Raw genomic sequence first — 26,886 nt, forward strand, 5'->3', positions numbered from 1 at the left:
CTAGACTGTTCACTTCTGTTCTATTCTCCTCTTTATAGGTTCCTTTAGGTTGCTTTTAAATGTGGTTAGTAGAATGACTTATTTTCAGGAAGGAGGACTGTTTAAGAAATAATCTACTATATGAAATATGTGCTCTGCTAACCTGTGACCAAAGGAACTGAAAGTCTCCAAACCTCCCCAGATGGTTTGTACTTGGCCAGTGATACTACTGGCTGCATGTATGGGGATTTATTAGTTGATGTATTTATCTCAATGGATTGCCTCATTAAGTTTGCAGATGTTCTGTCAATGGAAGACCTTTAAAAAAATTATACTGTTTTTATTAGAGTTTTCCAATGCACAATCCAGAATAAGAGAGTTAACACATTTCAGCACAGAACAAAGTAGCATGTATTTTTAAATCTCATGGGAGGAAAAGCCTTTAACTTGTACTCAGACAGTTAAGATTGAACATGTTGAATTTGAGAAAAAAAAGGTAAAGTATACAAATTCCAACCTAAAAGTCACCATTTGGTCAACATGGGATTCGGTGTGCATCAGCTAATCATGTTGAACTAAGTGCACATATATTCTGAGTTAGCTCCCCTCTCAGGAAAGAATCCAGTGTTCTAACACTGCTACAGCTCTTTAAGCAAAAGGCGCAATGATGGTTTTCCATCAAGCAAAGTGTACTCAAATAATGTGTTTCAGGGGAAAGATAAAACAATTCCAGATACCATTTGATTATAACAACAGACATCTCTGGTGTTTGGTGACTTCAGAATATTTCTAATTTTAATAGATAGTATAGCTGCAGGTAAACCTCTATGAATAAAGGCATAAGAAGAGACTTTAAATCATGAAAAAATTAAGTGCTCTATTTCTACTTAAGCTAACTTAAAAGGACAGAACTAAAAATAAAGTTGAAGGCAAAGAGGTTTACTTTTAACATATAGTGGAATGAGGAATATCTTTCTATGTATACAAACAGTCCCTTTAAAGGGTCCAAAACTGCATTCACATTATCAGTTTATGCTAGGTTTGAGAAGCCATCCCTAAAGTACGGGTTATACTGTACTGAAGAATGATATTTAGACGTTTTGAGGGTCAACATTTAGAGTGTAGATACTGAAAGCTACTGCAAGGTATATTATTTTCTTGGTTAACTTTCTTTCATTGATAGCAAATACTGTTGTTTATCTTGAAAATAAACAAATTTGAAATTCTTTAAAAATACGCTTCATACTTCAGATCTCTAACACAGTTTTATTTACTTATTTATTTTTTATTGTATGATTCCATTTATTCCATGATTCATTGTTTGCATATAACACCCGGTGCTCCATTCAATACGTGCCCTCCTTAATACCCATCACCAGGCTAACCCATCCCCCCACTCCCCTCCCCTGTAAAACCTCAGTTTGTTTCTCAGAGTCCAGAGTCTCTCATGGTTCGTCTCCCCCTCCGATTTCCCCCGCTTCATTTTTCCCTTCCTGCTATCTTGTTTCAGAGGTACAGGTCTGTGATTCATCAGTCTTACACAATTCACAGTGCTCACCGTAGCACATACCCTCCCCAGTGTCCATCACCCAGCCACCCCATCCCTCCCAACACCCACCACTCCAGCAACCCTCAATTTGTTTCCTGAGATTAAGGAATTCCTCATATCAATAAGATCATATGATACTTGTCTTTCTCTGATTGACTTATTTCGCTTAGCATAATACCTCCTAGTTCTATTTGCATCATTGCAAATGGCAAGATTTCATTTTTTTGATGGCTGCTTAATATTCCATTGTATATATATACCACATCTTCTTTATCCATTCATCTGTTGATGAACATCTTGGTTCTTTCCATAGTTTGGCTATTGTGGACATTGCTGCTATAAACATCGGGGTGCACGTACCCCTTCGGATCACTACATTTGTATCTTCAGGGTAAATACCCAGTAGTGCAATTTCTGGGTCATAGGGTAGCTCTATTTTCAACTTTTTGAGGAATTTCCATACTGTTTTCCAGAGTGGCTGCACCAGCTTGCATTCCCACCAACAATGTTGGAGGGTTCCCCTTTCTCTGCATCCTCGCCAACATCTGTCATTTCCTGACTTGTTAATTTTAGCCATTCTTTTTTTTCTCTTTAAATTTTTTATTTTTATGTTAATTACCATACATTACATCATTAGTTTTTGATGTAGTGTTCCTTGATTCATTGTGCATAACACCCAGTGCTCCATGCAGAACGGGCCCTCTTTAATACCCATCACCAGGCTAACCCATCCCCCTCCCCCCCCAGAACCCTCAGTTTGTTTTTCAGAGTCCATCATCTCTCATGGTTCATCTCCCCCTACGGTTTCCCCCCCTTCATTCTTCCCCTCCTGCTATCTTCTTTTTTTTTTTTCTTAACACATATTGCATTATTTATTTCAGAGGTACAGATTTGTGATTCAACAGTCTTGCACAATTCACAGCGCTCACCATAGCACATACCCTCCCCAGTGTCTATCACCCAGCCACCCCATCCCTCCCACCCCACCCCCACAACAGCAACCCTCAGTTTGTTTCCTGAGATTAAGAATTCCTCATATCAGTGAGGTCATATGATACATGTCTTTCTCTGATTGACTTATTTCACTCAGCATAACACCCTCCAGTTCCATCCACGTCGTTGCAAATGGCAAGATCTCATTCCTTTTGATGGCTGCATAATATTCCATATTGTGTGTGTGTGTGTGTGTGTGTGTGTGTGTGTGTGTGTATACCACATCTTCTTTATCCATTCATCTGTCGATGGACATCTTGGCTCTTTCCACAGTTTGGCTATTGTGGACATTGCTGCTATAAACATCGGGGTGCACGTACCCCTTCGGATCACTACATTTGTATCTTTGGGGTAAATACCCAGTAGTGCAGTTGCTGGGTCGTAGGGTAGCTCTATTTTCAACTTTTTGAGGAACCTCCATATTGTTTTCCAGAGTGGCTGCACCAGCTTGCATTCCCACCAACTGTGTAGGAGGGTCCCCCTTTCTCTGCATCCCCGCCAACATCTCTTGTTTCCTGACTTGTTAATTTTAGCCATTCTGATTGGTGTGAGGTGGTATCTCATTGAGGTTTTGATTTGTATTTCCCTGACGCCGAGTGATATTGAGCACTTTTTCATGTGTCTTGGCCATTTGGATGTCTTCTTTGGAAAAATGTTTGTTCATGTCTTCTGCCCGTTTCTTGATTAGATTATTTGTTCTTTGGGTGTTGAGTTTGATAAGTTCTTTATAAATTTTGGATACTAGCCCTTTATCTTGATATGTCATTTCTAGCACAGTTTTAATATCAACTTTTGTTAATGAGATTATTGGTAGTGTGTTTTCATTCTAATAAATGGGTTGCAGATGCTTGGAGAAGAAAGGATTTCATTAAAATTACTGCTGTTAATAGCATAATTCCTAACTTTACGATTAATGAAACCATAGTAAATTCAACCAAGATCTCCTTAGCATTCTTTTATGAAGATTTAAACTAAATCTCATGGAGTTTTGTTAAGTAAATAAAGCAATGTTACAGAGCTTCTGAAGGTCGAAGGTCATAGGTCATAGTAGCCTCATGGAGTGTCATCATACACACATTTATGTCCTGATTTTTAGATTCCAACCTCTCTGTTGTAGAGAGGTGCAAATTCATAAGGAGGATAGGATAGCTGTTTGTTGGCCAGATGAGAAGTGCCATCTTTGAAAGATAGGAAACAGAAGACCAAATTTCTATAACTTTTCAAAGAACAGAGTATATGTGTTTCTCATCAAGTAAGACATTAGAAAGTCCAACAAAACTTCGTTGAACATCTGTGAACGGACTGCTGGTTGCTTTCACACTTACTGCAATCTTTAGAACAACAAAGTAATTTAATAACATGCATTAGGGACATAGACCCTTAATATTCGTAACAGTAGTATACACCCAAGGAGCAAGCAGTAATACTTAGAATGGTTCACCCATTCCTCATTCACTCTAGGAATTTAATTATTATCCTGAAAGCATAGTGATTTGAATGCCCAGTATCTACTTAAAGCCCACCCTTTTGTTTTTTCCTTTTGTCTACCTTTGTGGTCTCCAAATTTTTGTGAACCAGAGAATTAAGGTCTAGTACTATATTGAAAACTATACAAATAAAGCAAATTAAAAAAATGTAGATATGTTTTCCACAAAAATGTGTTCTCATAGGAAATACATTTAAGAGCTATTTCAGCTCACTGTTCGCAGGTTTAAAAAAATGATTCAATAATAAGAATCCCATTGACATTTGAAATAATGTATTCATTTTTACTACTTTGGGTACTATATCTCATACTTAGTTTTTATTGTCTCATAAGTATATGATAAGGTATAATCAGAACTATGTAATTTAAAATTAAAAATTGCATCATGAGGACACTTTTGAAAGAACAGAACACTAATAATAGTGGTTAATTATAAGTTAAGAAGATCTGGGACGCCTGGGTGGCTCAATTGGTTAAGCGTCTGCCTTCAACTCAGGTCATGATCCCAAGGTCTTGGGATCAAGTCCCACATCAGGCTCCTTGCTCAGCAGGGAGTCTGCTTCTCCTTCTGCCTGACTCTCTCTCTCTCTCTGACAAATAAATGAATAAAATCTTTTTAAAAAATAGGAAGATCAATGAAAACCAAAAAGTTTCCTGCCCGAGACATTAATTTTAATTAAATCTTAATTAATTACTAAAAACAAACCTAAAGACAGTTGCTGATTATTAAATACCAAATTCTTTGACATTTACATATCATATATAAAAGGGTCATGAAAAGAATCAGAGAAGGGATTTTATAAAGAGATGTTTATAAATGAAATTTCAAAATTCCAAAGCAAAATTTCAAAAGTAGCCATCCAAGCAGATGTCCACACATCATAATGTTAAGGCAGTAACATTCCCAAAAGCTGGTGAGCACAGAGCAATGCATAAAGACTTCAACATAAGAGTTACAAGATGTATTTCTTAGTTACCAATACTGATCTTTCTGGACACTAGAGTGATAAATAAAAATTGGAGTTCACTCCATGACATACTTCTCTGTCCAAAGATTAGTTTCCAGTCATAGATAATATATGGGAAGCAAAGATTAAGAAGGATATTTCCTGCATCACTTCTTTTTCTCAAGTAAACCGAGCTTAGAGCTTATTACTCAAAAATGCAATCCATGAACCAACAGCATCAGCATCTCCTGGGAGCTTGTTAAAATGCAGGACCTCAGTCCCCACCCCCAAATCTACTCAATTAGAATGGGTATTTTAAGGGGATCCCCAAGTGTTTATCATTCGATAAGTCAGTCTTAAAATGATTCCTCTGAGATAGTTTTATGCCCAAGAACACGGAATACCCTGCCAGGCTCTGTAGTGTCTACTGCATTCCATTCCAGTGTTGGGGAGCATGCAACTCTTAAGGGTACTCACAACCTTGCCGTAAATGGACCTACATCTTGGCTCATGCTCAAGAGGTCTGTATCTAAGAAGGTTAGATCCCCCTTTCTTCAGTCACTGCCAAAGAATAAATAAAAAGGAAACCAAATTTTCACAAACTCCCTCTGCCTTCAGCTTGACATTCTTTAACAGCATTACTCCAAAAGGACTTGTTAATAAATTTTTGGTTTGAGTTGTGGGTTTTTTGCAACCATTTGTCACAACTGACTATGGCAGTGTCTTTTAATTGCAATGTAAAAGATTTATTGTGGAAGTAAATTTTAAGAATGTGAAAATATTCTGTATTTTATCTATGTATCTCTCAAAACTCTAACTTCTAAAAAATATATATAGCAACTATGAACAACTCCTCAAAAGGCCTTTATAATACTTTTGGTGGACATTACACACCATATGCTGTGTTTCTCCTGTTTATCTCTGATTATGGTATCTTTTCACCCAGGAGATCTTTTCATATTAATAAAGATAGCAAACCCCTGTCATTGAAATTTGCACAGAATTTATTAAGAAAGTCAAAATACAGTGAATCTATTGAGGCAAACAAGTCAGGTTCTTGGGCTGAAGTTCAAGTTCCTTTAACATACAAGCTGTCATTTTTACAAATCCATGAAAAATGAGTGAGGAATTTGGCTCTTAAATAATTTGGTCATGCCATTTAAAGCTCTTTACTTTTTCTTTTTTTGTTAGAAAGAAGTGAAGAAAATATATTTAAATTACTCATATTCCCACTTTCAAGTAGTCATTTTCAGTTGGTCCAAATGCATACATTGTTTGTATTTGCCTTAACAGTCAACATACCCTTTGTATTTTGCCTCTTTTAGCTAATATTATATAAGAAATGCTTTCCCATGGTTCTACACTGCCTTCATAATGATCATTTTTAATGACTTCATAAAAGTCCATCCTAATGAGATATATTCTATTTACCCATTATTTTATTGTTAGACCTTTAGGTTGTTTCTAGCCTCTTGAATAGTCTCCAGCCTAGATATTTGTATATAAAATACAAGGAAGCATAGACAAGCAATCTATGAATGACTTGACAGAAATCAATTAAGATAACAAGTCTTCTACATAAATGTGCCAATAAACTTAATTCAAACATACCCTCCCAAAATGCACAAATGGCCTGTCACAAAAAAATAAATACAAAGAACCTTATGTGCTCCATATGATTATAAAAAATAATCTATAATCTTTGTTGTAAACTTCTTCTCTGGACCGAAGAAACCACCTCCAATCTAGTAAATGCTAACAGCATATAGTTTAACTGAAAGTATGAACAGATACAGAAGGCCAATTTAAACAGATGTCATTATCAAAAAAATATTTACCCCATGTATTAGTTACTAATACATTACATGTATTAGTTAATAGATGGAAAATGGCCAGCTTGACAGGAAGAGAAGAATGGGGCCACTTCAGTTATAGATTTCATTGAATCTCCCCAGAAGTTCCATTTTTATTGGCCTCATATTCAGTCCAAAGGTGTTGCATAAGCCCCTTCCTGGCAAGCAGGAATACATCATCAATTTCCTTGACAGTTTTGAAAGTCTACTATTCAAATTGCTCTTTCACCATCCCATTCTCCATGGAAGGTTCCAATATGTTAACATAATTCCAGATTCACTATTCTCAAATGTGCTGGCATCTGAGCAGCTCTCTCTGAAGGAGTCTTCTTGAGTGGCCAGATACATTTAAAAAATTTTAGAGGTACTCCAACTTTATATTTCTCTTACACACATACATACCATTCATACAGTGTCCTTGGCAACTACTCAATTTTTAAAAGGTTTTTTAAACTCCAAATGACATGATGGGTTATAATAATAATGCCAAGTAAATATTTATTGAGTGCCTATGCCGTGCTAGGTGCTGTTCTAAGCACTTTATTAACTTATTCAATCCTCACAATAATCCTAATAGGAAGGGACTATATTATTTCTGCTGCTTCCTACAGAGGAAATTCAGATACAGAGAGGTCAAGCAACTTGCTCCAAGTAGGAGGATGCAGGAAGAAAGCTATGGAACAGTAAAGTCATGATTCAAATCCAGGCATTCTGGCTTGAGAGTCTAACCACCTAACCACTACAGCGACTGTCTTACCACTTGATCATTTGAGGGTCTTCTGTGTTGGTCTTCTTCCATTTTTTCAGTTTCTTCTTGAGAAAAGCAAGATAATGGTGGATGCATAACCCCGTAGACCTCAAGCAATTGATGATTTCTTGGTTTTCCTGCCTCTAAATGGGTAGGTATCATAGTCTGCCAATCAGATGGAACTCTTTGCAAATGGCTAGAATAATATTTGGGGGTTTTTCTTAGAAGCCTAAAAAATGTTTCAGTACTAAAGTGAAGGAAAATATGTGTGCAACTACAACTGTAAAGTAATTTTGAATTTTCTGTCTGAAATAATAACGGATAATTCTTTTATTTTTTCTACTAGAAAATTAAAGCTGAAACTTCAAGTCATTTTTCCCAAAATTACCTAGCTAAAACTTGAAGATACTAAAATATAAAATAAATGACAATTCTGGATAATATTCACTCAGTGGCATGCTTGGAACAAGAGACAAAGTCATTCTCAACATCCTCTCTTCTAACATGTAACTAACTCCTACTTCTTTAGCAGTGATCACCCTCAGCCCACTTTAATGATCCTACTTTTTTTTAAAAAAAAAGCAAAGGGGCACCTAGGTGGTGCAGTCAGTTAAGCATCCAACTCTTGATTTCAGCTCAGGTCATGATTTCAGGGTCCTGAGATCGAGCCCCATAGCAGGCTCTGTACGCAGCATGAAGTCTACTTGACATTCTTTCTCTCCCTCTCCCTCCGCCCCTGCTCTTGCACATGCGCACACATGCTCTCTCTCTCTCTCTCAAATAAAATAAATACATTTAAAAAAAAATAAAGCAAAACCAGTCATTGAATTTCCCTAGCTTTTTGACAACCTCTAATTCAAAACTGGATCCCATGGTTTTAAATCCTCTCTATAACCATGCATACAGGCCTAAATCCTAAAAGAAGCTCCTAAAACTCTACTTTATTGAGACAACCTACAGTTCCTCTGGAGTCCATTCCCTCAGCTGCAGTAAGTGAAATAAATCTGACTTGGACTACAGGGTTTTTTCCTAGTCCTCTTTGGTCGATGGGCTATAACAGTTGTCTAGATCATTTGACTAGATGAAAGGTGGTGCTAAGGTACACTGAAGAACAATATTTGGGAGAAAACTGACAATTCCATTTTGAATATGTTGAGTGTAGCATGGTTTTGAGAAATTCAAGCAATGTTAAAGAAGCACTGGTATGTAAGGGTCAGTACAGAACAAAGGGAAGCATGAATGCAAGTTTAAGAAGTTATCAACATAGAGATGGAAATTGAAACTAGGATATGGATGAGATACTCAGTGCAAAAAGCACAGGGAGAGAAGAATGGAGAAACTAGGACTGAATCTCTAATGACTCCAGTATGAAGATTCTGTAGAGGAGGATGAGCAATAAAGGAGGCTGAGAAAGCACATTCAGAGATAAACTAGAAAGACCAAGAATATATCATCATATGAACCACAGAAGAAATCTCAGGGCCTATGAAGTGACCAGTGGTTCAAAGCATTTGAGAGATCAATTAAGAAGAGAATGGAAAATTTTCCTTTGGAGTTCACTGATATTTTTTGTGCAGAGATTTTTCAGAATTTTGATGGAAGGAGAAGCCAGATTAAGTGGATGAAGAGTAAGTATGAGGTAAGGAAAGTGAAAAAAGAAAGGTCTTCCAGTAGAAGGGACAGTGTGGTAATGCTATATATAGTGGTTAAAAGAATGGATTCTAGAGAGAGACTGATAAGAGTTCAAATTCTAGTTGTGTCCCTCACTAGCTGTGTGACCTTGGTTAGTTTACTTAACTGATTTGTGCCTCATTTTTCTGTCAACTGGTGGGGGAAATAGTAACAGACCATTTGGGGTTGTGAGAAGGAATAGATCAATTAACAGAGACCTTCGTAAATAGTAACCTCTTAATAAGGATTAGCAACAATGATTTCAAAAACATGAGATGGCATGCCTCTGTAGGGGCCTGAAAGTAGATTTGATGTGAACAGTGAGTATGGAGATAAGACCACAAAGAGATTTGACAGGATCCTAGATCTAGAAGACCTTGAGTGCCATGCTAAAGAGGTACATTTCCTCTCACAGCATAAGGATTCATTGAGGGAGTTTAAGAAGAGAGTGATGTGATTATATTTCTATTTTAGAAAAATCACTGTGCAACAGGCTAGAGGATGGATTGGAGGGAGGCCAGAAAAACAGGAGCCCATTTCAGAAACCTAAGTGAGAAGTGATAATGCCTGGATTAAGGCAGAGGAAGTAGAAATGGAAAAGAAAAAAAATAATCCAAGGGGTAAAATTATCATGACTTGGTTACTGATTGTGTATCATAGGTGAGGGAGAGAATGAAGTCTAGGATACTCACTTTTCACCTCCAAGTTTCTAGTTTGGTTGCCTAGCTGAGTAGTATGGCCATTTACTGAGGAAGAAAGTCTAGGTTTGCTTGAGAATTAGGATTATTGTTCAATTTTGGATATGCTGTGTCTGTGCAACACCCAAATGATAAAGATATCGAATATGCAACCTAGAGCCCATAGGAAAGTTAGAGCTCAAGATCCATAAATGGTTGTCTAAGTTAGGAGTATTCAAGTGATTACTGAGGAAGAATATCTAGAGAGAGAAGAGTACTTGGAAAAAAATTAAAAACATTATTCAGAGAATTTAGGAAAATAGCATCAATTGACAATAAACAAATGTTAAGCTTCAGGGAAGGTGGTATATGGTGAAAAAGATGATGGCATGGGGTAGTTGGTTTTCTCTAAAGAAGGATTTCCAGAAGGCCTCAGTGGAAAAGGACAGCAGCAGTGGGAGAATGAGAGAGAAGAAGGAAAAACTCAGCAGTATACACGTAAGAGCATGATGGGGCTAGCTGATAGGAGGTGCATGTGTTTTGTTCAGGTGACAAGGCGAAGGCATGTAGTTCCAAGTTTTTGGTGATTCAGAGGCCATAAAGGCCTCTGATGGTTGCTTTCTGTGTATGATAATTATCATTCCAGGCCTCTGATGATCACATCCTGTGTATGATGTTGTACACTTAGCCTGAGTCAAACCCCTTTTTCCTTACCTTCTAGCCTGGTGAGCTCTATGAGCTCTACTCACATTTCATGACCCACCTCTAAAGCCACTTTCTCTGAAGCTCTTCCCCAAGTGACCTTAGCAGGCTTAATTTTTCCTTCTTCTAAGTTTCCACAGTATATTGATATACCTGTGTCATTGTAAGTAAAACATTCCTATTCTACAGTGGAATTCAAAGACATGTACATAATTTTCCCAAGGTGACCCAGGTTTTCTGGCTCCCAAGATCAGTATTATTTCATTATATCACTGCTCCCCTTCTCCTCCAGGAACATGGAAGAACCTCATGACTACAAACTTTTAGCCACTACTGGAGTTTATTCATTTGGCTAAGAAAGCATATAAAGGCCTGTGTCAGATAAGCTTGAAGTGAAAGGAAAGAGACTTTGCAGAGTAGACTTCGGTGCCCTTGCCAACCTCTTACCTTTCCTATAGATCACCCACATCATTTCTCCTGCCCTCCTTCCCACAGTCTCATTTGAAGAGATACTTTCTTTTTCTAAGGGTAATTCTGTTATCTGTGCTCCTAAGTCCTGACCCATAGTTATACTCCAGAACAAGGGCAAATACCTAAAAAATAAAATAAATGTTTGAGAAGGAAAAAAAATGACAACTACCACAAGACTCTGTGTTCTGTATCAATATCACCCCCCTTCCTTGCCTTTATATTATAAAGTTTGAGGTTAAGATCATGGTTGAGGGGAAGCCACAACTCTGTGTCTCCACTTCCTGCCTTTATTCATTGCCAACTCAGAGCAACCAGATGCCTCTCTGCCATCCCAGCAACTGGCCAGTGCCCTTGCTGGCATCTATATCATTAGACCCAAAGGACTCTTTCTTGACCATGCTATGGTATCTGCCATTGTTGAGGATTCCCATCTTTAAACTTTCTTAAACTATAGATGTCATTCAACTTGACCACATTCTTTTCTTCTTTCACCAAAGGGTGAACCTGGGCAGCCATATTTTATACTAAGACCGCAGGTGATAGGAGTGAGAGTAGATACCTGGTCAAGGTAGTCTAGAACCCTGATTGTGACCTGGCTCAAAAAGAAGAGTCAGACCTATCAGATTCTCTCTTTCTTAGGAATTTGAAATAGAAAACACTTTGGCGTGGGAGCTAAAAGGTCATGCTGTATAAAGAGATTCTGGAGGCAACGTTTGACCATGTGAAGCCAAAATTGTGAGGGTCAGAAACTACAAATGAGCAGAGGAAGACATCCTGAGAGAGAAGAGATAAAGCCAATATAGAGAGAAACAGGCCATAAGATTTAGGGAGGTGGAGGGAACATCTGACCCCCAAGAACTTGCTTTCCAGAAGCCAAAAGAGCCACTTTACTTTAGAGTTTTCTCCTTCCACTCTTTGTTCACTTCCAGCCTTCTTTGCAGACTATTCTCTATTTGTCATTCAAATATTAGTTTTTTTTCCTTTGACGGCTTTGTTCTTGGGCCTTTTTCAATCTATATGCTTTCCAAGAAACATGGTCATGGCTTCCAAAACTGCCTGTATCTGATGATGCTCACTCAGATTTAATTTCTAGGCTAGCTCTCCCTCCTGAATCTCTCTCTTGAGCTTTTGGTCATGTTTACCCAACTGCCTGAAGGACATTGCCGTTCCCCATGGGTATTCCCCTAGCACCTCAAAATCAACATGTCTAAAATTAAACTTTCCTGTCAAAAGCACTTTTCCTCTGATACGCCTTTTCAGTGAAGGAAACTTGCCACTGAAAACCAAAATCACCCTAGACTCCTCTCTCCTTCCAAACCATTTAAACATTAAGTCATTGTCATTCAGTCTCTTATGTTTCTCTTCACTGCCTCCCCTCTCCAGTGCCACTGCTACTCTCTAAGTTCAGAGCCTCATAAGAACCTCCTGCTTTCCTTGGCATTAATCTCCTACCCCCGCCTATAACTCTTCTATGGCCTTGCCATTTTCTTACGGGAAAATCCAGACTCTTTAGCATGGCATCCAAATCTTCCATGATGTTTTTCCTGGTGCACTCCATCTAACCATAGTTCCAAAGTATCCAGCATTTAGCATGGCATCCAAATCCTCCATGATGCTTTTCCTGGTTAATTCATCAACATAATCTTTTGCTGCACTCCATCTAACCATAGTTCCAAAGTATCCAGACTTTCTTTGACTTCCATAGTATCTCAAGTGTTGCCTCCATCTGGACTTTGCCCTCACTGATCCCTCCCAGGAGGGCTAACATCCCTTTCTCTTCTAGTCAACACATTCCTACATTGTCCTTTAACATTTATGATGTTTTCTCCACATATAAGTCACTGTCTTTTTTATGATGTCCTAACTTTGTACAGATGAATATGACTTCATTGCGCTTACTTTTAAAATGTTTGTATTCCTCCGTCCATCCTGGAGGGGCAGAAAACATATCATTTTTACTGTTTGTCCTGTGCCTAGCAGTGAACACGTTCAGAACATGCTGTGGAGAAAAGGGAGGAAATGAATACACTGATCCTCCATGGGAAAAAACTAGCCCTTCCTCTGAGAGAAAAGAATAATGCCAGGTAAGTGAAGTCACAAAATTTTATGGTCATAATTAAAAATGCCTAACAAAAACAAAAAATCCTGTCCTACACAAGAGAAAGAAAGGGACCATCCTCTTCCTCAGCAAGTGTAATGTTGCCTCAGTAATTGTAAGCAGACACCTCTAAAAGGTAGACCGTCTGTTTCCCCCAAAGGATCACTGAGCAAGATGAAACAGTTTCCCGGACTAAACAGAAACCCTCAAAAATATAAAGATTTTACATCTACACTCCTATCTTCACAAGATATCAGGGATATGAGGCTGGAATTTGCTCCATTTAGATCCTAATAAACAAAGTGAAAATGGAGCCCATCACAGAGAATGGTCCCAGTACCCTGGCAGACACAGGCAGGAAAGACTCTGTCACAGCTGATAACATTGCTAAAGAGTCCATTAGTCCCTAATTAGCTGAGCAGCCCCTGCTGCTGCCCGGCTTGAGGACAGTTTAAATAGGAATGTTTCTTAGTAACAGTCTCTATTTTGGATGTAATAAATGACTCATTCAATCCAGGATGGGAGAGGATCTTGCTGCTCTACCCTGGGTCCTCTGGGACTAACGTGCTAAAGGAGAGATGGGGGCTATGAGTCTGTATTTGGGTGTCCCTACCCTTTGCCCACCCTGTCTAAGTGCATGATCATGTGCCACCCACCAGTCTAGGAGTGAAGGAGACTGGCTACAGCCTAGGAGACACACTAAGAGAGCCTGGGAAGGGCACCCTGAAGAAGGCACAGGAAATAGGGAGGGGCCCTTGCAAGAAGGGCTTCATTGGGCAAGGGCTCAGCACTATAACAGCTTCTGGGGAAAGGACCTGGGAAAAAGAACTTTTGTCTGGTAAAATGCAATATTTTAATATTTAATACTGAATATTCTAATCAAGAGTGGGAAACTGGGGGCACCTGGGTGGCTCAGTCGTTAAGCATCTGCCTTCCTCTCAGGTCATGATCCCAGGGTCCTGGGATCGAGCCCTGCATCGGGCTCCCTGCTCGGCGGGAGGCCTGCTTCTTTCCCTCTCCCACTCCCTCTGCTTGTGTTTCCTCTCTCGCTGTGTCTCTCTCTGTCAAATAAATAAAATCTTAAAAAAAAAAAAAAGCGGGGAAGCTGTTTCAGCTTCTGCATTGTGAGAATGATTGTCTTCCTTGACATTTCCTAGGGGAGTTGGGGATAAGCAATGCATAATTCCTCCCTTGGCCATTCTTCTGCCCCAGGGCTCCAGGCAGATTTAAGTTGGATGCTTGCTCGTGTTTCCTCTGTCTGACATAGTCTCTTCCCATCCTAGTTATTGCTTTCTTATTCTCCAGGTGTCCTCATATGTGTCAATTCCTGTGGGAAGCATTTGCTGATATTCTGCCCATACCTCCACCACCACCCAAGTGAAGGGTAAGAACATCATCTTGGTCACTCCCATGTATGCTTATTAGGGCACATAGACTGTAAATTGCATGCCTACTTCCTTATCTGCCTAGTGGAACCTAAGTTCCTCAAAGGCAAGAACCATGTGATACACCTTTGAATCTCCAGATTCTGACCTGTAGCATTGTCTAATCTCACATGTTTAATGAAGGTTTATTGAAACTTTCTTAATAAGATGAAATAATATACAATATATTATGATTATGTATAGTATAAGATGAAATAATGCAGAGCTGGTAATAGTGCAATATTCTAAACTGAAGTAGTAAAGACGCTTTTATTGCAAGACAACCTAAGTAGTAGGTCTGTGAAATGGGAATACAGAGGGCAAATCTAAACCATTTCTGTGCCATGGACCCCTTTGGCCATCTGGAAATGTCTATGGGCCTCTTCTCAAACATTTTCTTTTAAATACAAAGTGAAATACATAATATGACAAAGGAAACCAATCATATTGAGATCGTTACTAAAAAATTTTTTTAAAGTTATAATTTAGTAGTATGTGTGTGTTTATTAACTCATTGAATAAAAAGATCATGTAGCAGTTCTAAAACTCTAATTTTTAAGTAACAATAAATGTCAACAATATTTGAAGATTCCGGCCATAACTGTAATGTGACACAGAAATATCTGTACCTTCTATTGGCAAAAGTTGCAAGTACTGCCAGTACTGCTGAGGTTTGTTGTCCACCTTTAGAACTGAAGGAAACCCTAAATTACTATTAGCAATTAGTGAGAATAAAGAAGAACATTTTCTCCAAGCTCCAAGATCACGGATGCCCTGAATTCTATCTGTGGATCCTCTGGGCTCAGTCAACCCCCTGTCTGTGAAACACAGGGAAACAGAACACCTAAAGTAACTACCAAGAATAGCAATTCTTTCATCTTTGGAGGAATGGTATCTTCTTAAATCAATGAGGTCTCCACTTACACTCTATAGTGAACAACTGTTTCAGAGGTACTTAGGTTTCTGAAGGATAACAATATCCACTTTATATATATAAAATATAACAGTCTACAATACTTACTAGAAAACTTCAGTAATAACAGCAGGGTGGTATTTGTTTAAAGATAATTATATAGATGAATGGCACAGACTAGTGAGCTCAGAAATCAGCCCACACCTGTTCATTCAGTTGGCTTTTGACAAAGCTGCCAAAGCAATTCAGTGGGTTTAAATACTTTTTTCAACAAGTTTTGCAAACAACTGCATATCAAAATGAAAAACCAAAAAAGCTTAACTTTTACCACATATCACATACAGGGTACTTGAAATGGATCTTTGACCTGAATGTAAAAAACTGCTAGAAGACAACATAGGAAAAAATATTTGTGACCTTTGGTTAAGGAAAGATTTCTTAGGCACCAAAAACATGAACCATAAGTGAAGATTTCACAGATTGGACTTCATCAAATTTAAAATGACTGCCCTTCAAAAGAAAATGAAATGCCCTGTTAAGAAAATGAAAAGACAGTCCGCAGATTGGTAAAAGAAAAAAAAATTAGCAAAGCTCCTACCTGATAAAGAGCTTGTATGTAGAATACAAAAATAGACAAAAAAAAAAAAAAAACCTCAGTAAAAAGAAAAGCAAAAGATTTGAACAAATATTTCGCCAAGGAAGATATACAAATGGCAATGAACATGTGTAAAAATATTCATCATTAATCATCAAGAAAATATGAATTAAAAGCACAAGGAGGCAGGGAGATACCACTACACAACCTTTCAAATGACTAAAATTAGAAGGATTGATAATATTGCTAGAGCCCACATAAAACAAAGAGAGCTCTGAAGATTGCTCAGGCAAATGCAAATAGTACAGTTATTTTGGAGAACAGTTTGGCAGATTTTTTATAAAGTTAAACATATACTTACCATATGACCCAACAATTCCACTCATAGATATTTACCCAAGAGAAATGAAAACATATGTCCACACAGCAAATGTTAATAGTTGCTTTATTCCTGTAGCTGAAAGTCTATCACAAGCGAAATGGATAAAATTATTATGATATATTCATATGATGGAATACTTCTCAACAACAAGCAATGGACTACATGTACATGTAACAACATGGATGAATTTCAAAAGCATTATGCTAAGTGGCTAAGTGAAATAAGACAGACACAACAGATTACATTCTCTATGATTCCATTTGTATGACATTCTAGAAAAGTCAAAACCGTAGAAACAGAAAACAGATCGGTCACTGGTTGCCAGTGGGCTGTGTGTAAAGAAAGGGATCATCTACAAAGGGGCATACGGGAACTTTCTGGGGTGATGAAAATGTCCCATATGTTAATTTGGGTGGTGAATGCACGATTTGTATGTTTGTCAAATTCATTAAACAGTACACTTAAAAAGGGTGAATATTGCTGCATATAAATAATTGTATCTGAATAAAACTTGACTTTTTAAAAAATTCTAGTTTTATCAGAGAGACATTATAAATGATATTTTGTTACTAGAGCTAAATTGTCCTTTCAGAGAATTCAGTCTTAGGATTTTCCCCCAAAATGAAAGGCATTTGTGCATACTCTACAGAGAGGAACAGATGCATTGGCTCAGTGTCTTATTGAGTTTATATGCTATTTGGAAATTGGATTGCTTTAACAAATTACTTGCTAGCCAGGAAAAGCATTAAGGGATTATTTGTCCACCATGATTTCAAATTTTTCCCTAATGATAAAATCATTTGAAATAAAAGGCAGCAGCCAAAGTAGTTTTACTCAGGGAGATATTATTTCATACATAGACATGTAAGAAATGGTATAAGCAAGAAAAGGAAATATACTCCAATTTTTAAATTTTTAAACTTACTTTAAGTGTTATAAATAACAGCAAACAATTTCAATCCTAAATAGCACATATTTCAGATTTCCTTATAATCGCTTCTCAACTTAAAGACTTGAAATCACATATGAATGTGGGTGTTTAAACTTCACTTTTTGCAATTTGAATCTTTACTTCTCAGGCCACTTTAATACCTATTTCAATGCTGTTTGAGGATACTGTTGGATTATATTACTGTTTTTACTTGTTTATGTGCTCTAATGTTTTCCTACTGTGCTAGAGAACATTTTGCTTTAATAGCATTCTATGTATTTCAAGAATTTCTTTGTGAGTGATGTGTCTTTCAATAAAGCAAAGAGAAACTTCAAAATCTTCATAAAAGCAATGTCCTTCATTTACTTGTTAATAGAACAGTAACATTATCTGCCTTATCCAAAATAATTTTTTTTCATTCATAGTAAGTGAAGAACCAACCAGCACTTATTTTAAATGAGTTTCTGTGTAACTGCCAAATTAAATGAATTAATCTTTACCTTTGGGTCTTGTACTGTCATAATGTTAGTTGTTTTAATGAACTGATGATAATTTATTTTATTTTTTTATTCAATTTTTTGCCAGAAAGGCCAAACTAACTTCAAATATTTTTCATTTTTTCCAAAGATATGTTTGATCTCCCAGTAAGTGTTTACTGTGTTTACATGATATCTCTTCTTTTGTATATCTAGATCTGCTGCTAATACACTAGCTTCTAGCCACATGGGCTTATTTAAATTATTTAAAATGAAAAGTTGTGTTTCTCGGTCACACTGGACAAATTTCATGTGGTCAATAGCCATATGTGGTTTGTGGCTATCCTGTTGGAGAGCACAGATATGTAATATTTCCATCATTGTCTTAGTTCTTTTGGACAGGGGTGGTCTAAATCAGGGTCAGGAAACATTTTTCTTGAAGGGCCAAATAGTAAATATTTTAGAATTTATGGGCCAATGAGCAAAACTGAGGCTGCTATTTAGGTACTTAAGTAACCATTTGAAAAATAGATCCACTTAAAGACAGAAGAAAAAAGTAAGCATTCTTAACTTGATGGCTGTAGAAAGCAGGCAACAGGCTGGATTTGAGCCATAGTTTGCCCACCCGTGGTGCAGATCTTTCAGTCCTTGATTCATTAAGCACACCTTTATTGAGTACATCTATGTTTTAAGCACTGGGCAACATATTAAGCAAAGTGTAGTGAACAAGAAAACATAGTCCCAGACCTTATGGAGTTCAGAACATAACAGGAAAAGCACTTTAACAAAAATTGCACGATTCATCAATTATTATAATTTAACAAATAAAATGAAAGGATGAACAGGATGTTATGAAAGGAAGTAACAGAGGAACCTAAACTTGTGTGAAAGATTGACTTGATTCTAAAAATTATAAATTATCTGCAACTAATATTAATCTGTAATATATGGCAAGTACTGTTTCTTACAGTCTTTGTAGTTGACCCATGTGAGAAAGATGCTATAAAAGATCTAGCTAGTATTTCTAAATGGATTTATGTTTAAATATATGATATTCCTATATGCCATCTGTTTTATATATGGGAATTAATAGTACGTCTAAAAATTATATTTGCTAAAATAATGTTTATTGATGTTTGGTGTTTTATTTTCCTCTATTAGAGCCTTTTATAAGAATAAAAGTGTATAAATTAAATGCTTCCTTGTGACCAGAAAAACTTGTGACTAATGAACTCCTAAAGTGGCCCCAATTTCCTATTGTTTGTAATCAAAATTCAAATTGAGCCCTTCATTAAACAAAACAATGCGATGTTACTTTAACAGTTTTTTTTAACATACCAATTTTTCCATTTATGAGAACTCAGTATACAAATCAGCAAAGCAAATTAAAATAAAAATAGATGCTATACTGTCTTCCCATATATTGGCAGTGTTCCTCAAGATTTTATTTGGTTTTCTGAGCTTTTATTGCACTTTGCAGTTCATATAAATGTGGCCTTTTTTATTGCGGTGTCAAGAACTTTATATAAATCTAACTCTTTAACCACCGAGCATGTGAGAGAGATCTGAATGAGCAGAAGCCATTCTAAATTGAGCACACGCCTCGACTGACAAATAGGCCAAGCTGAAGTGGTTTAGAGATTACATCATGTGCCACATACCTGCTTTGTTGCAATAAATAAACCCCAGACTGAAATATGGCTGGTTATACATTGAGATGAGGATGAAATAAAGGGAATGAAATACTTTCTGAGGTCATGACATTGCATTTTAATTCTTCAATTTCGCTATAATTAACAAGCCCAGGAACAAATCTTTCTGCTGATTCAGGTTTAAGTTCTTTTCTGGTGGCAAGTGAAGTGCACCAAGAAGCTAGAATTTGACATTCCCTCCATGGCTTCTTAGAACAATGCATGTTGGAATAAAGCCAAGAATAGTGGAGTTTAAAAACCAATTAAAAAACAAAAAACAGTGACTGAACCCATCAAGAAATGATTCCACTTTTGAATCACTAGCTGAGCTCGGGTCTTCTATTACCTTTGCACAGTTTTCAGCACCGAGCTGCTGCTGTTACTCTTTAATGCAACTCTGGGTATAAATTAAAGATGCTGGCTCCCTCGAGGCAGATCCTGAATTCATCTTTACTGAGAGAGAGAAAAAATGTTACACCTACTTAATCCAGAAGTTTGAAGGCCCCACACAGGAATCAGGTCTTAGTGTCATCTGAGGTGGAGTCATCCTGACAGCCGGCATACATTTTCCTCATGGAGCATGGGACGACTTCAGAGCATCCAGTGGTCGATCTATGGATGAGCTCACCCTGGGCTGCTTCCGTCTGAGATTCCTTTGGTCTCCAGGAAGGAGCCTCGCCCTCTTCACTCACACAGTACCATCACTGCTGAACCTGAGGTTGCTCCTTTGGCGGTTTCCATTCGCTGGAACCTTTGACGCAGGAATTGGTGCTTGTACTGAGGTGGAAAGGGGATACAGTTGGCTGCCGCGATCACAGCAGGTGGGGAGGTAGGAGTAATTGGTGCCTTGAATCTACTCCACCCTTTGTTTCTGTACAGAACCTGTGTCAGTTGGATCCGTGTGTCCTAATCCTGATTCTTGAGATCTCAACCATGTCAAAATGTCATCTGGCACAAGTTCAGACTCTACTTGCGTTTCAGATGTCCCGCCATTATCATCTATCACTGAGACCCTTCACGTTTCCTTTTGATTCCTGTAGCCCAGAAGAAGGCTAAAAGATCTGCTGGGATCTCTTTTTCCCCAGTGGAAGCTCTCTGCCTCAGTCAAGATTAATTCTTAAACCCTAAGCAAAATGATGGCCAACAATTGCCCGCCTATTTCAGAACGTGGTTCTCCTTTCTCTGGAATTTTTGTTTATGCTATTTCCTTACTCTCTGATATCATTAAAAATATGTGTTTTGTAGTTCTTACCTTTTTTGGTTTTGCTGTGAATGTGTTGGCTTGCCATGACCTACTATATCCTGCCTGAAAGCAGACCTATTAAATTCAGCATGCTGACGTGTTTCATCAACCTCATTAATGTCTCTGTTCCATACAGCAAAAGAGAAACCTATCACAATGTAGTCTTTCTGGTGAGGGGACAGAAGTGAGTATAAAGTTGTGCTTTATAGAATTTGAAAACAGAGCATAATCATTTCCATGAGTATATATTTGAAGATACCACAAAAAGACACAAAACTGTTTTAAAAAATCAAAAGCGCACAGAAAAAACCAAATTTGAAAGTTGTCCAGTTATGATGACCTATCTTTTGTGACACGGTGACAAATTTCTAAAGTTTAAATATATTTTTTATTTACTAATATATTTTATTAATATTTCTTTTATGAATAAAATGTTTAGGAACTCACTTTCCACCCTCATTTATGTCCTTTTAAACTTTGAGCAGCAGGGCTCAAAGGAAAAGATTGACGTGTGTTAACTGTTTTCACACATCTCCCACCTAACCACTTCATATATACACACCACCCACACATACATACACAAATGGCACTTAGCTGCATGTGAATTTTGTCAGCCTACTCTATTCTGTTGGACGCTTTAAGGGCACAGGTCAATACATCGATTGTCCTTTGATTTTTTAAATGACATTCTTTATTTTGGAATAATTTTAGATTTACAAAAAAGTTCCAAAAATAGAATTCCCATATACCTATCACCCAGTTTCCTCTAGTGTTAACATCTTACAGTCCTATGGTGCATTTGTCAAAACCAAGAATTGGTACATTACTATTAACTCCAGGCTTTATTCATATTTTAACAGTTTTCCACAAATGTCTTTTTTCTGTTGTATGAGCAAATCCAGGATACCACATTGTTTTTAGGGTTTTGTGATTTTGTTTTAATTGATGTTTCATAAAGTTCCACATTTAAGAATTCAGCGTCCCATTTGTCCTTCTATATAATTATTTAATTTTCATTTGAGAATTTTTTTGAGTGCCAAAGTGCCATGTTTTTCACACTCCAAACTCCTAGGCAGGCCTCTGAAAACAACTTGTCCTTTATTTTTGACACTATATATTAAACTAACTGAAAATATTTGAAATATTCAAAATAATGCTTACTTTGTGCAGAGTCCATGAACTCCAACCAGAACACATAAAAGTCAAATTTGAGCAATAAATTTTGATTGATTTTTCAAATTCCATTTAAGACATTTTCTGAATAGATTCTCATGTAAAATATTTTAAAATATTGTTTTATAAAAAACTGTTTCCTATAGGATCTGAAAGTTCTTTAAGTAGATTTTTAGTAAAATGTCTGAACAATTTAAATACTATTTCAGATTGTCAGAATGACAAATCTTTTTTAATTATTTTATTACAGTGATTTATCACTCAAGTTTCAGTACTCTGAACATTATTTTTTTTCACTTCAACTAAATAACTGGAATTTTTCTGTTCTGTTCTTTTCCTCATTGTATATATACTCTGAAGCACTTTCAAATTTAAAAAAAAGTCTTTTATTTAGGGGCCATTAGAGAATGTGCATAAGCCATTATATTCAGTGAAATAAGTATTGTGTGATTGAAGATTAAATAAGGGAATGGATTATGGTTCCATTAAAAGACATCAAGATATTCCTAGAAAAGCTATGAAAATACACTTTTCCATTAAGGAAAAACACTTATCAATGGTGCCGGTCTGGGTAGAGATTGCCTACTATAATATAAAGCAGACATTTCTCAGGACGTGCATGAGGAGGGCATTCGGCTTGCACATAGCATAACTATCTGCCAGGTAGGACTTCCAACTTCTAAAAGTTAAATTTGTAACTCCTATCAACTACAGATGACTGCAAAGCTTGACACAGTTCAAGGGTACAGCCATGATTCTCATTAAAGGTCTGGATCTAGAGATCCATTTGGAAAAGTTTGGAATTAAGATGATTTAGCCTAAAGGGAAAATTGCTTAAGTATGGGTCACACACTTGTGGTTTGAAGTCTTATTTTGTTTGGCCCGGACAGTGGGTTTTATTTGTTTTTAATATTTGGGTTAATTGTTGAACTTTCAAATAGTGGGAAATTACACTATAAAAATTTGAATTGCCCTCATGTCTACATGTCAATAATAAGCTAGAGATTGGGTGGCTCAGTCGTTGAGCGTCTGCCTTCAGCTCAGGTCTTGATTCCAGGGTCCTGCGATCGAGTCCCACATCAGGCTCCCTGCTCTGCAGGAAGCCTGCTTCTTCCTCTCCCACCCCCCCGCTTGTGTTCCTGCTCTCACTATGTCTCTCTCTGTCAAATAAATAAATAAATAAAATCTTTAAAAAATAATAATAAGCTAGAGATGAAAAGCGGGCCCTTTTTCAATGGGGCATGCCCTCTCTGGCTGAATGCAATCCCCACCACACAAGATGGTTTCCTTGCCCTGCAACTACCAGTTACCATCACAGCTTATGATGAAGTTTTCCTATGATAAAAAGGATCTGTTTCCACGGTGTTATTCAAAGTAGAAAAAGGAACTGAGTTTGAGAAGGCAGTGTTCCTCTTTCAGTGAGGTTTCTAATTGGCCCCGAGGATATTAGACCCCATGACCCTGAGGTGGCAGAATATTCATCTGAGGATAGTATCCACTCCACTGACTTTCAAATTGGAGTTAAGATCAGAGTCCAAACATAGTGATTTTTACCTTTAAATTTCTTTTTTATTTATTTTATTTTATTTTATTTTATTGTGTTATGTTAGTCACCATACATTACATCATTAGTTTTTGATGTAGTGTTCCATGATTCATTGTTTGCATATAACACCCAGTGCTCCATGCAGTATGTGCCCTCTTTAATACCCATCACCAGGCTAACCCATCCCCCCACCCTCCTCCCCTCTAGAACCCTCAGTTTGTTTCTCAGAGTCCGTAGTCTCATGGTTCGTCTTCCCCACCGGTTTCCCCCCCTTCATTTCTCCCTTCCTACTATCTTCTTTTTTTTTCCTTAACATATAATGTATTATTTGTTTCAGAGGTACAGGTCTGTGATTCAACAGTCTTATACAATTCACAATGCTCACCATAGCACATACCCTCCCCAGCGTCTATCACCCAGCCACCCCAGCCCTCCCACCCCCCACCACTCCAGCAACCCTCAGTTTGTTTCCTGAGATTAAGAATTCCTCGTATCAGTGAGGTCATACGATACATGTCTTTCTCTGACTGACTTATTTCGCTCAGCATAATACCTTCTAGTTCCATCCACGTCATTGCAAATGGCAATAATAATATTATAATGCATAATATTCCTATATATATATATATACCACATCTTCTTTATCCATTCATCTGTCGATGGACATCTTGGTTCCTTCCATAGTTTGGATATTGTGGACATTGCTGCTATAAACATCAGGGTGCATGTACCCCTTCAGATCCCTACATTTGTATCTTTGGGGTAAATACCCAGTAGTGCGATTGCTGGGTCATAGGGTAGCTCTATTTCAACTTTTTGAGGAACCTCCATACTGTTTTCCAGAGTGGCTGCACCAGCTTTCATTCCCACCAACAGTCTACGAGGGTTCGCCTCTCTCTGCATCCCCGTCAACATCTGTCATTTCCTGACTTGTTAATTTTACCAATTTTGACTGGTGTGAGGTGGTATCTCGTTGAGGTTTTGATTTGGATTTCCCTGATGCCAAGCGATGTTGAGCACTTTTTCATGTGTCTGTTGGCCTTTTGGATGTCTTCTTTGGAAAAATGTCCGTTCATGTCTTCTGCTCAATTCTTGATTGGATTATTTGTTCTTTGGGTATTGAGTTTGATAAGTTCTTTATAGATTTTGGATACTAGTCCTTTATCTGATATGTCATTTGCAAATATCTTCTCCCATTCTGTCAGTTGTCTTTTGGTTTTGTTGACTGTTTCTTTTGCTGTGCAAAAGCTTTTTATCTTGATGAAGTCCCAATAGTTCATTTTTGCCCTTGCTTCCCTTGCCTTTGGCGATGTTTTTAGGAAGAAGTTGCTGTGGCTGAGGTGGAAGAGGTTGTTGCCTGTGTTCTCCTTTAGGATTTTGATGGACTCCTATCTCACATTTAGGTCTTTCAACCATTTTGAGTCTATTTTTGTGTGTGGTGTAAGATGGTCCAGTTTCATTCTTCTGCATGTGGCTGTCCAATTTTCCCAACACCATTTGTTGAAGAGACTGATTTTTTTCCATTCCCTGCTTTGTCGAGGATTAGTTGACCATAGAATTGAGGGTCCATTTCTGGGCTCTCTCTTCTGTTCCATTGATCTATGTCTCTGTTTCTGTGCCAGTACCATACTGTCTTGATGATGACAGCTTTGTAATAGAGCTGGAAGTCCGGAATTGTGATGCCGCCAGCTTTGCTCTTCTTTTTCAACATTCCTCTGGCTATTTGGGGTCTTTTCTAGTTCCATACAAATTTTAAGATTATTTGTTCCATTTCTTTGAAAAAAATGGATGGTATTTTGATAGGGATTGCATTAAATGTATCGATTGCTCTAGGTAGTATTGACATCTTCACAATATTTGTTCTTCCAATCCATGAGCATGGAACGTTTTTCCATTTCTTTGTGTCTTCCTCAATTTCTTTCATGAGTGTTTTACAGTTTTCTGAGTACAGATTCTTAGCCTCTTTGGTTAGATTTATTCCTAGGTATCTTATGGTTTTGGATGCAATTGTAAATGGGATCAACTCCTTAATTTCTCTTTCTTCTGTCTTGTTGTTGGTGTATAGGAATGCCACTGATTTCTGTGCATTGATTTTATATCCTGCCACTTCACTGAATTCCTGTATGAGTTCTAGCAGTTTTGGGGTAGAGTCTTTGGGTTTTCCACATAAAGTATCATATCATCTGCAAAGAGTGAGAGTTTGACTTCTTTGCCGATTTGGATGCCTTTGATTTCTTTTTGTTGTCTGATTGCTGTGGCTAGGACTTCTAATACTATGTTGAATAGCAGTGGTGATAGTGGACATCCCTGCCATGTCCCTGACCTTAGGGGGTAAGCCTTCAGTTTTTCCCCATTGAGAATGATATTCCCTGTGGGTTTTTCATAGATGGCTTTTAGGATATTGAGGTATGTACCCTCTATCCCTATACTCTGAAGAGTTTTGATCAAGAAAGGATGCTGTACTTTGTCAAATGCTTTTTCTGCATTTATTGAGAGGATCATATGGTTCTTGTTCTTTCTTTTATTAATGTATTGTATCACATTGATTTGCAGGTGTTGAACCAGCCTTGCAGCCCAGGGATAAATCCCACTTGGTCGTGGTGAATAATCCTTTTAATGTACTGTTGGAACCTATTGGCTAGTATTTTGGTGAGAATTTTTGCATCCATGTTCATCAAGGATATTGGTCTGTAATTCTCCTTTTTGATGGGGTCTTTGTCTTGTTTGGGCATCAAGGTAATGGTGGTCTCATAAAACGAGTTTGGAAGTTTTCCTTCCATTTCTATTTTTTGGATCAGTTTCAGAAGAATAGGTATTAATTCTTCTTTAAATGTTTGGCAGACTTCCCTTAGGAAGCCATCTGGTCCTGGGCTCTTATTTGTTGGGAGATTTTTGATGACTGCTTCAATTTCTTTAGTGGTTATAGGTCTGTTCAGGTTTTCTATTTCTTCCTGGTTCAGTTTTGGTAGTTTATATATCTCTAGGAATGCATCCATTTCTTCCAGAGTATCTAATTTGCTGGCATATAGTTGCTCATAATATGTTCTTATAATTTTTTTGTCTTCTTTGGTTTTGGTTGTGATCTCTCCTCTTTCATTCATGATTTTATTTATTTGGGTCATTTTCTTTTCTTTTTATAAGTCTGGTCAGTGGTTTATCAATATTGTTAATTCTTTCAAAGAACCAGCTCCTAGTTTCGTTGATCCGTTCTCCTGTTCTTTTGGTTTCTATTTCATTGATTTCTGCTCTGATCTTTATTTTTTCTCTTCTCCTGCTGGGTTTAGGCTTTATTTGCTGTTCTTTCTCCAGCTCCTTTAGGTGTAGGGTTAGGTTATGTA

At 37.4% G+C, this 26,886-nt stretch overlaps 1 protein-coding gene across 4 annotated transcripts in view; it reads left to right on the forward strand.

Moving 5' to 3' along the window:
• The window catches only part of METTL25 (methyltransferase like 25), a 182,168-nt gene that overhangs the window by 111,044 nt on the left and 44,238 nt on the right, over positions 1-26,886 (forward strand). Inside the window, exons 13-15 of one of the 4 annotated variants that reach the window (XM_028105469.2) lie at positions 7,615-7,706; positions 13,054-13,160; positions 14,480-17,717. The gene's annotated coding sequence lies outside the window, so the exon portion shown is untranslated. Of the gene's footprint in view, positions 1-7,614; positions 7,707-13,053; positions 13,161-14,479; positions 17,718-26,886 lie in introns of those variants that run through there. The other 3 variants (XM_088025281.1, XM_028105470.2, XM_028105468.2) reach the window with 3 other exon arrangements.

This window comes from Eumetopias jubatus, unplaced genomic scaffold, assembly GCF_037043125.1.
Source record: "Eumetopias jubatus isolate StellerSeaLion01/CBP00866 unplaced genomic scaffold, mEumJub1_p1.0 scaffold_8, whole genome shotgun sequence".
In the NCBI taxonomy this organism is placed as follows: domain Eukaryota; kingdom Metazoa; phylum Chordata; class Mammalia; order Carnivora; family Otariidae; genus Eumetopias; species Eumetopias jubatus.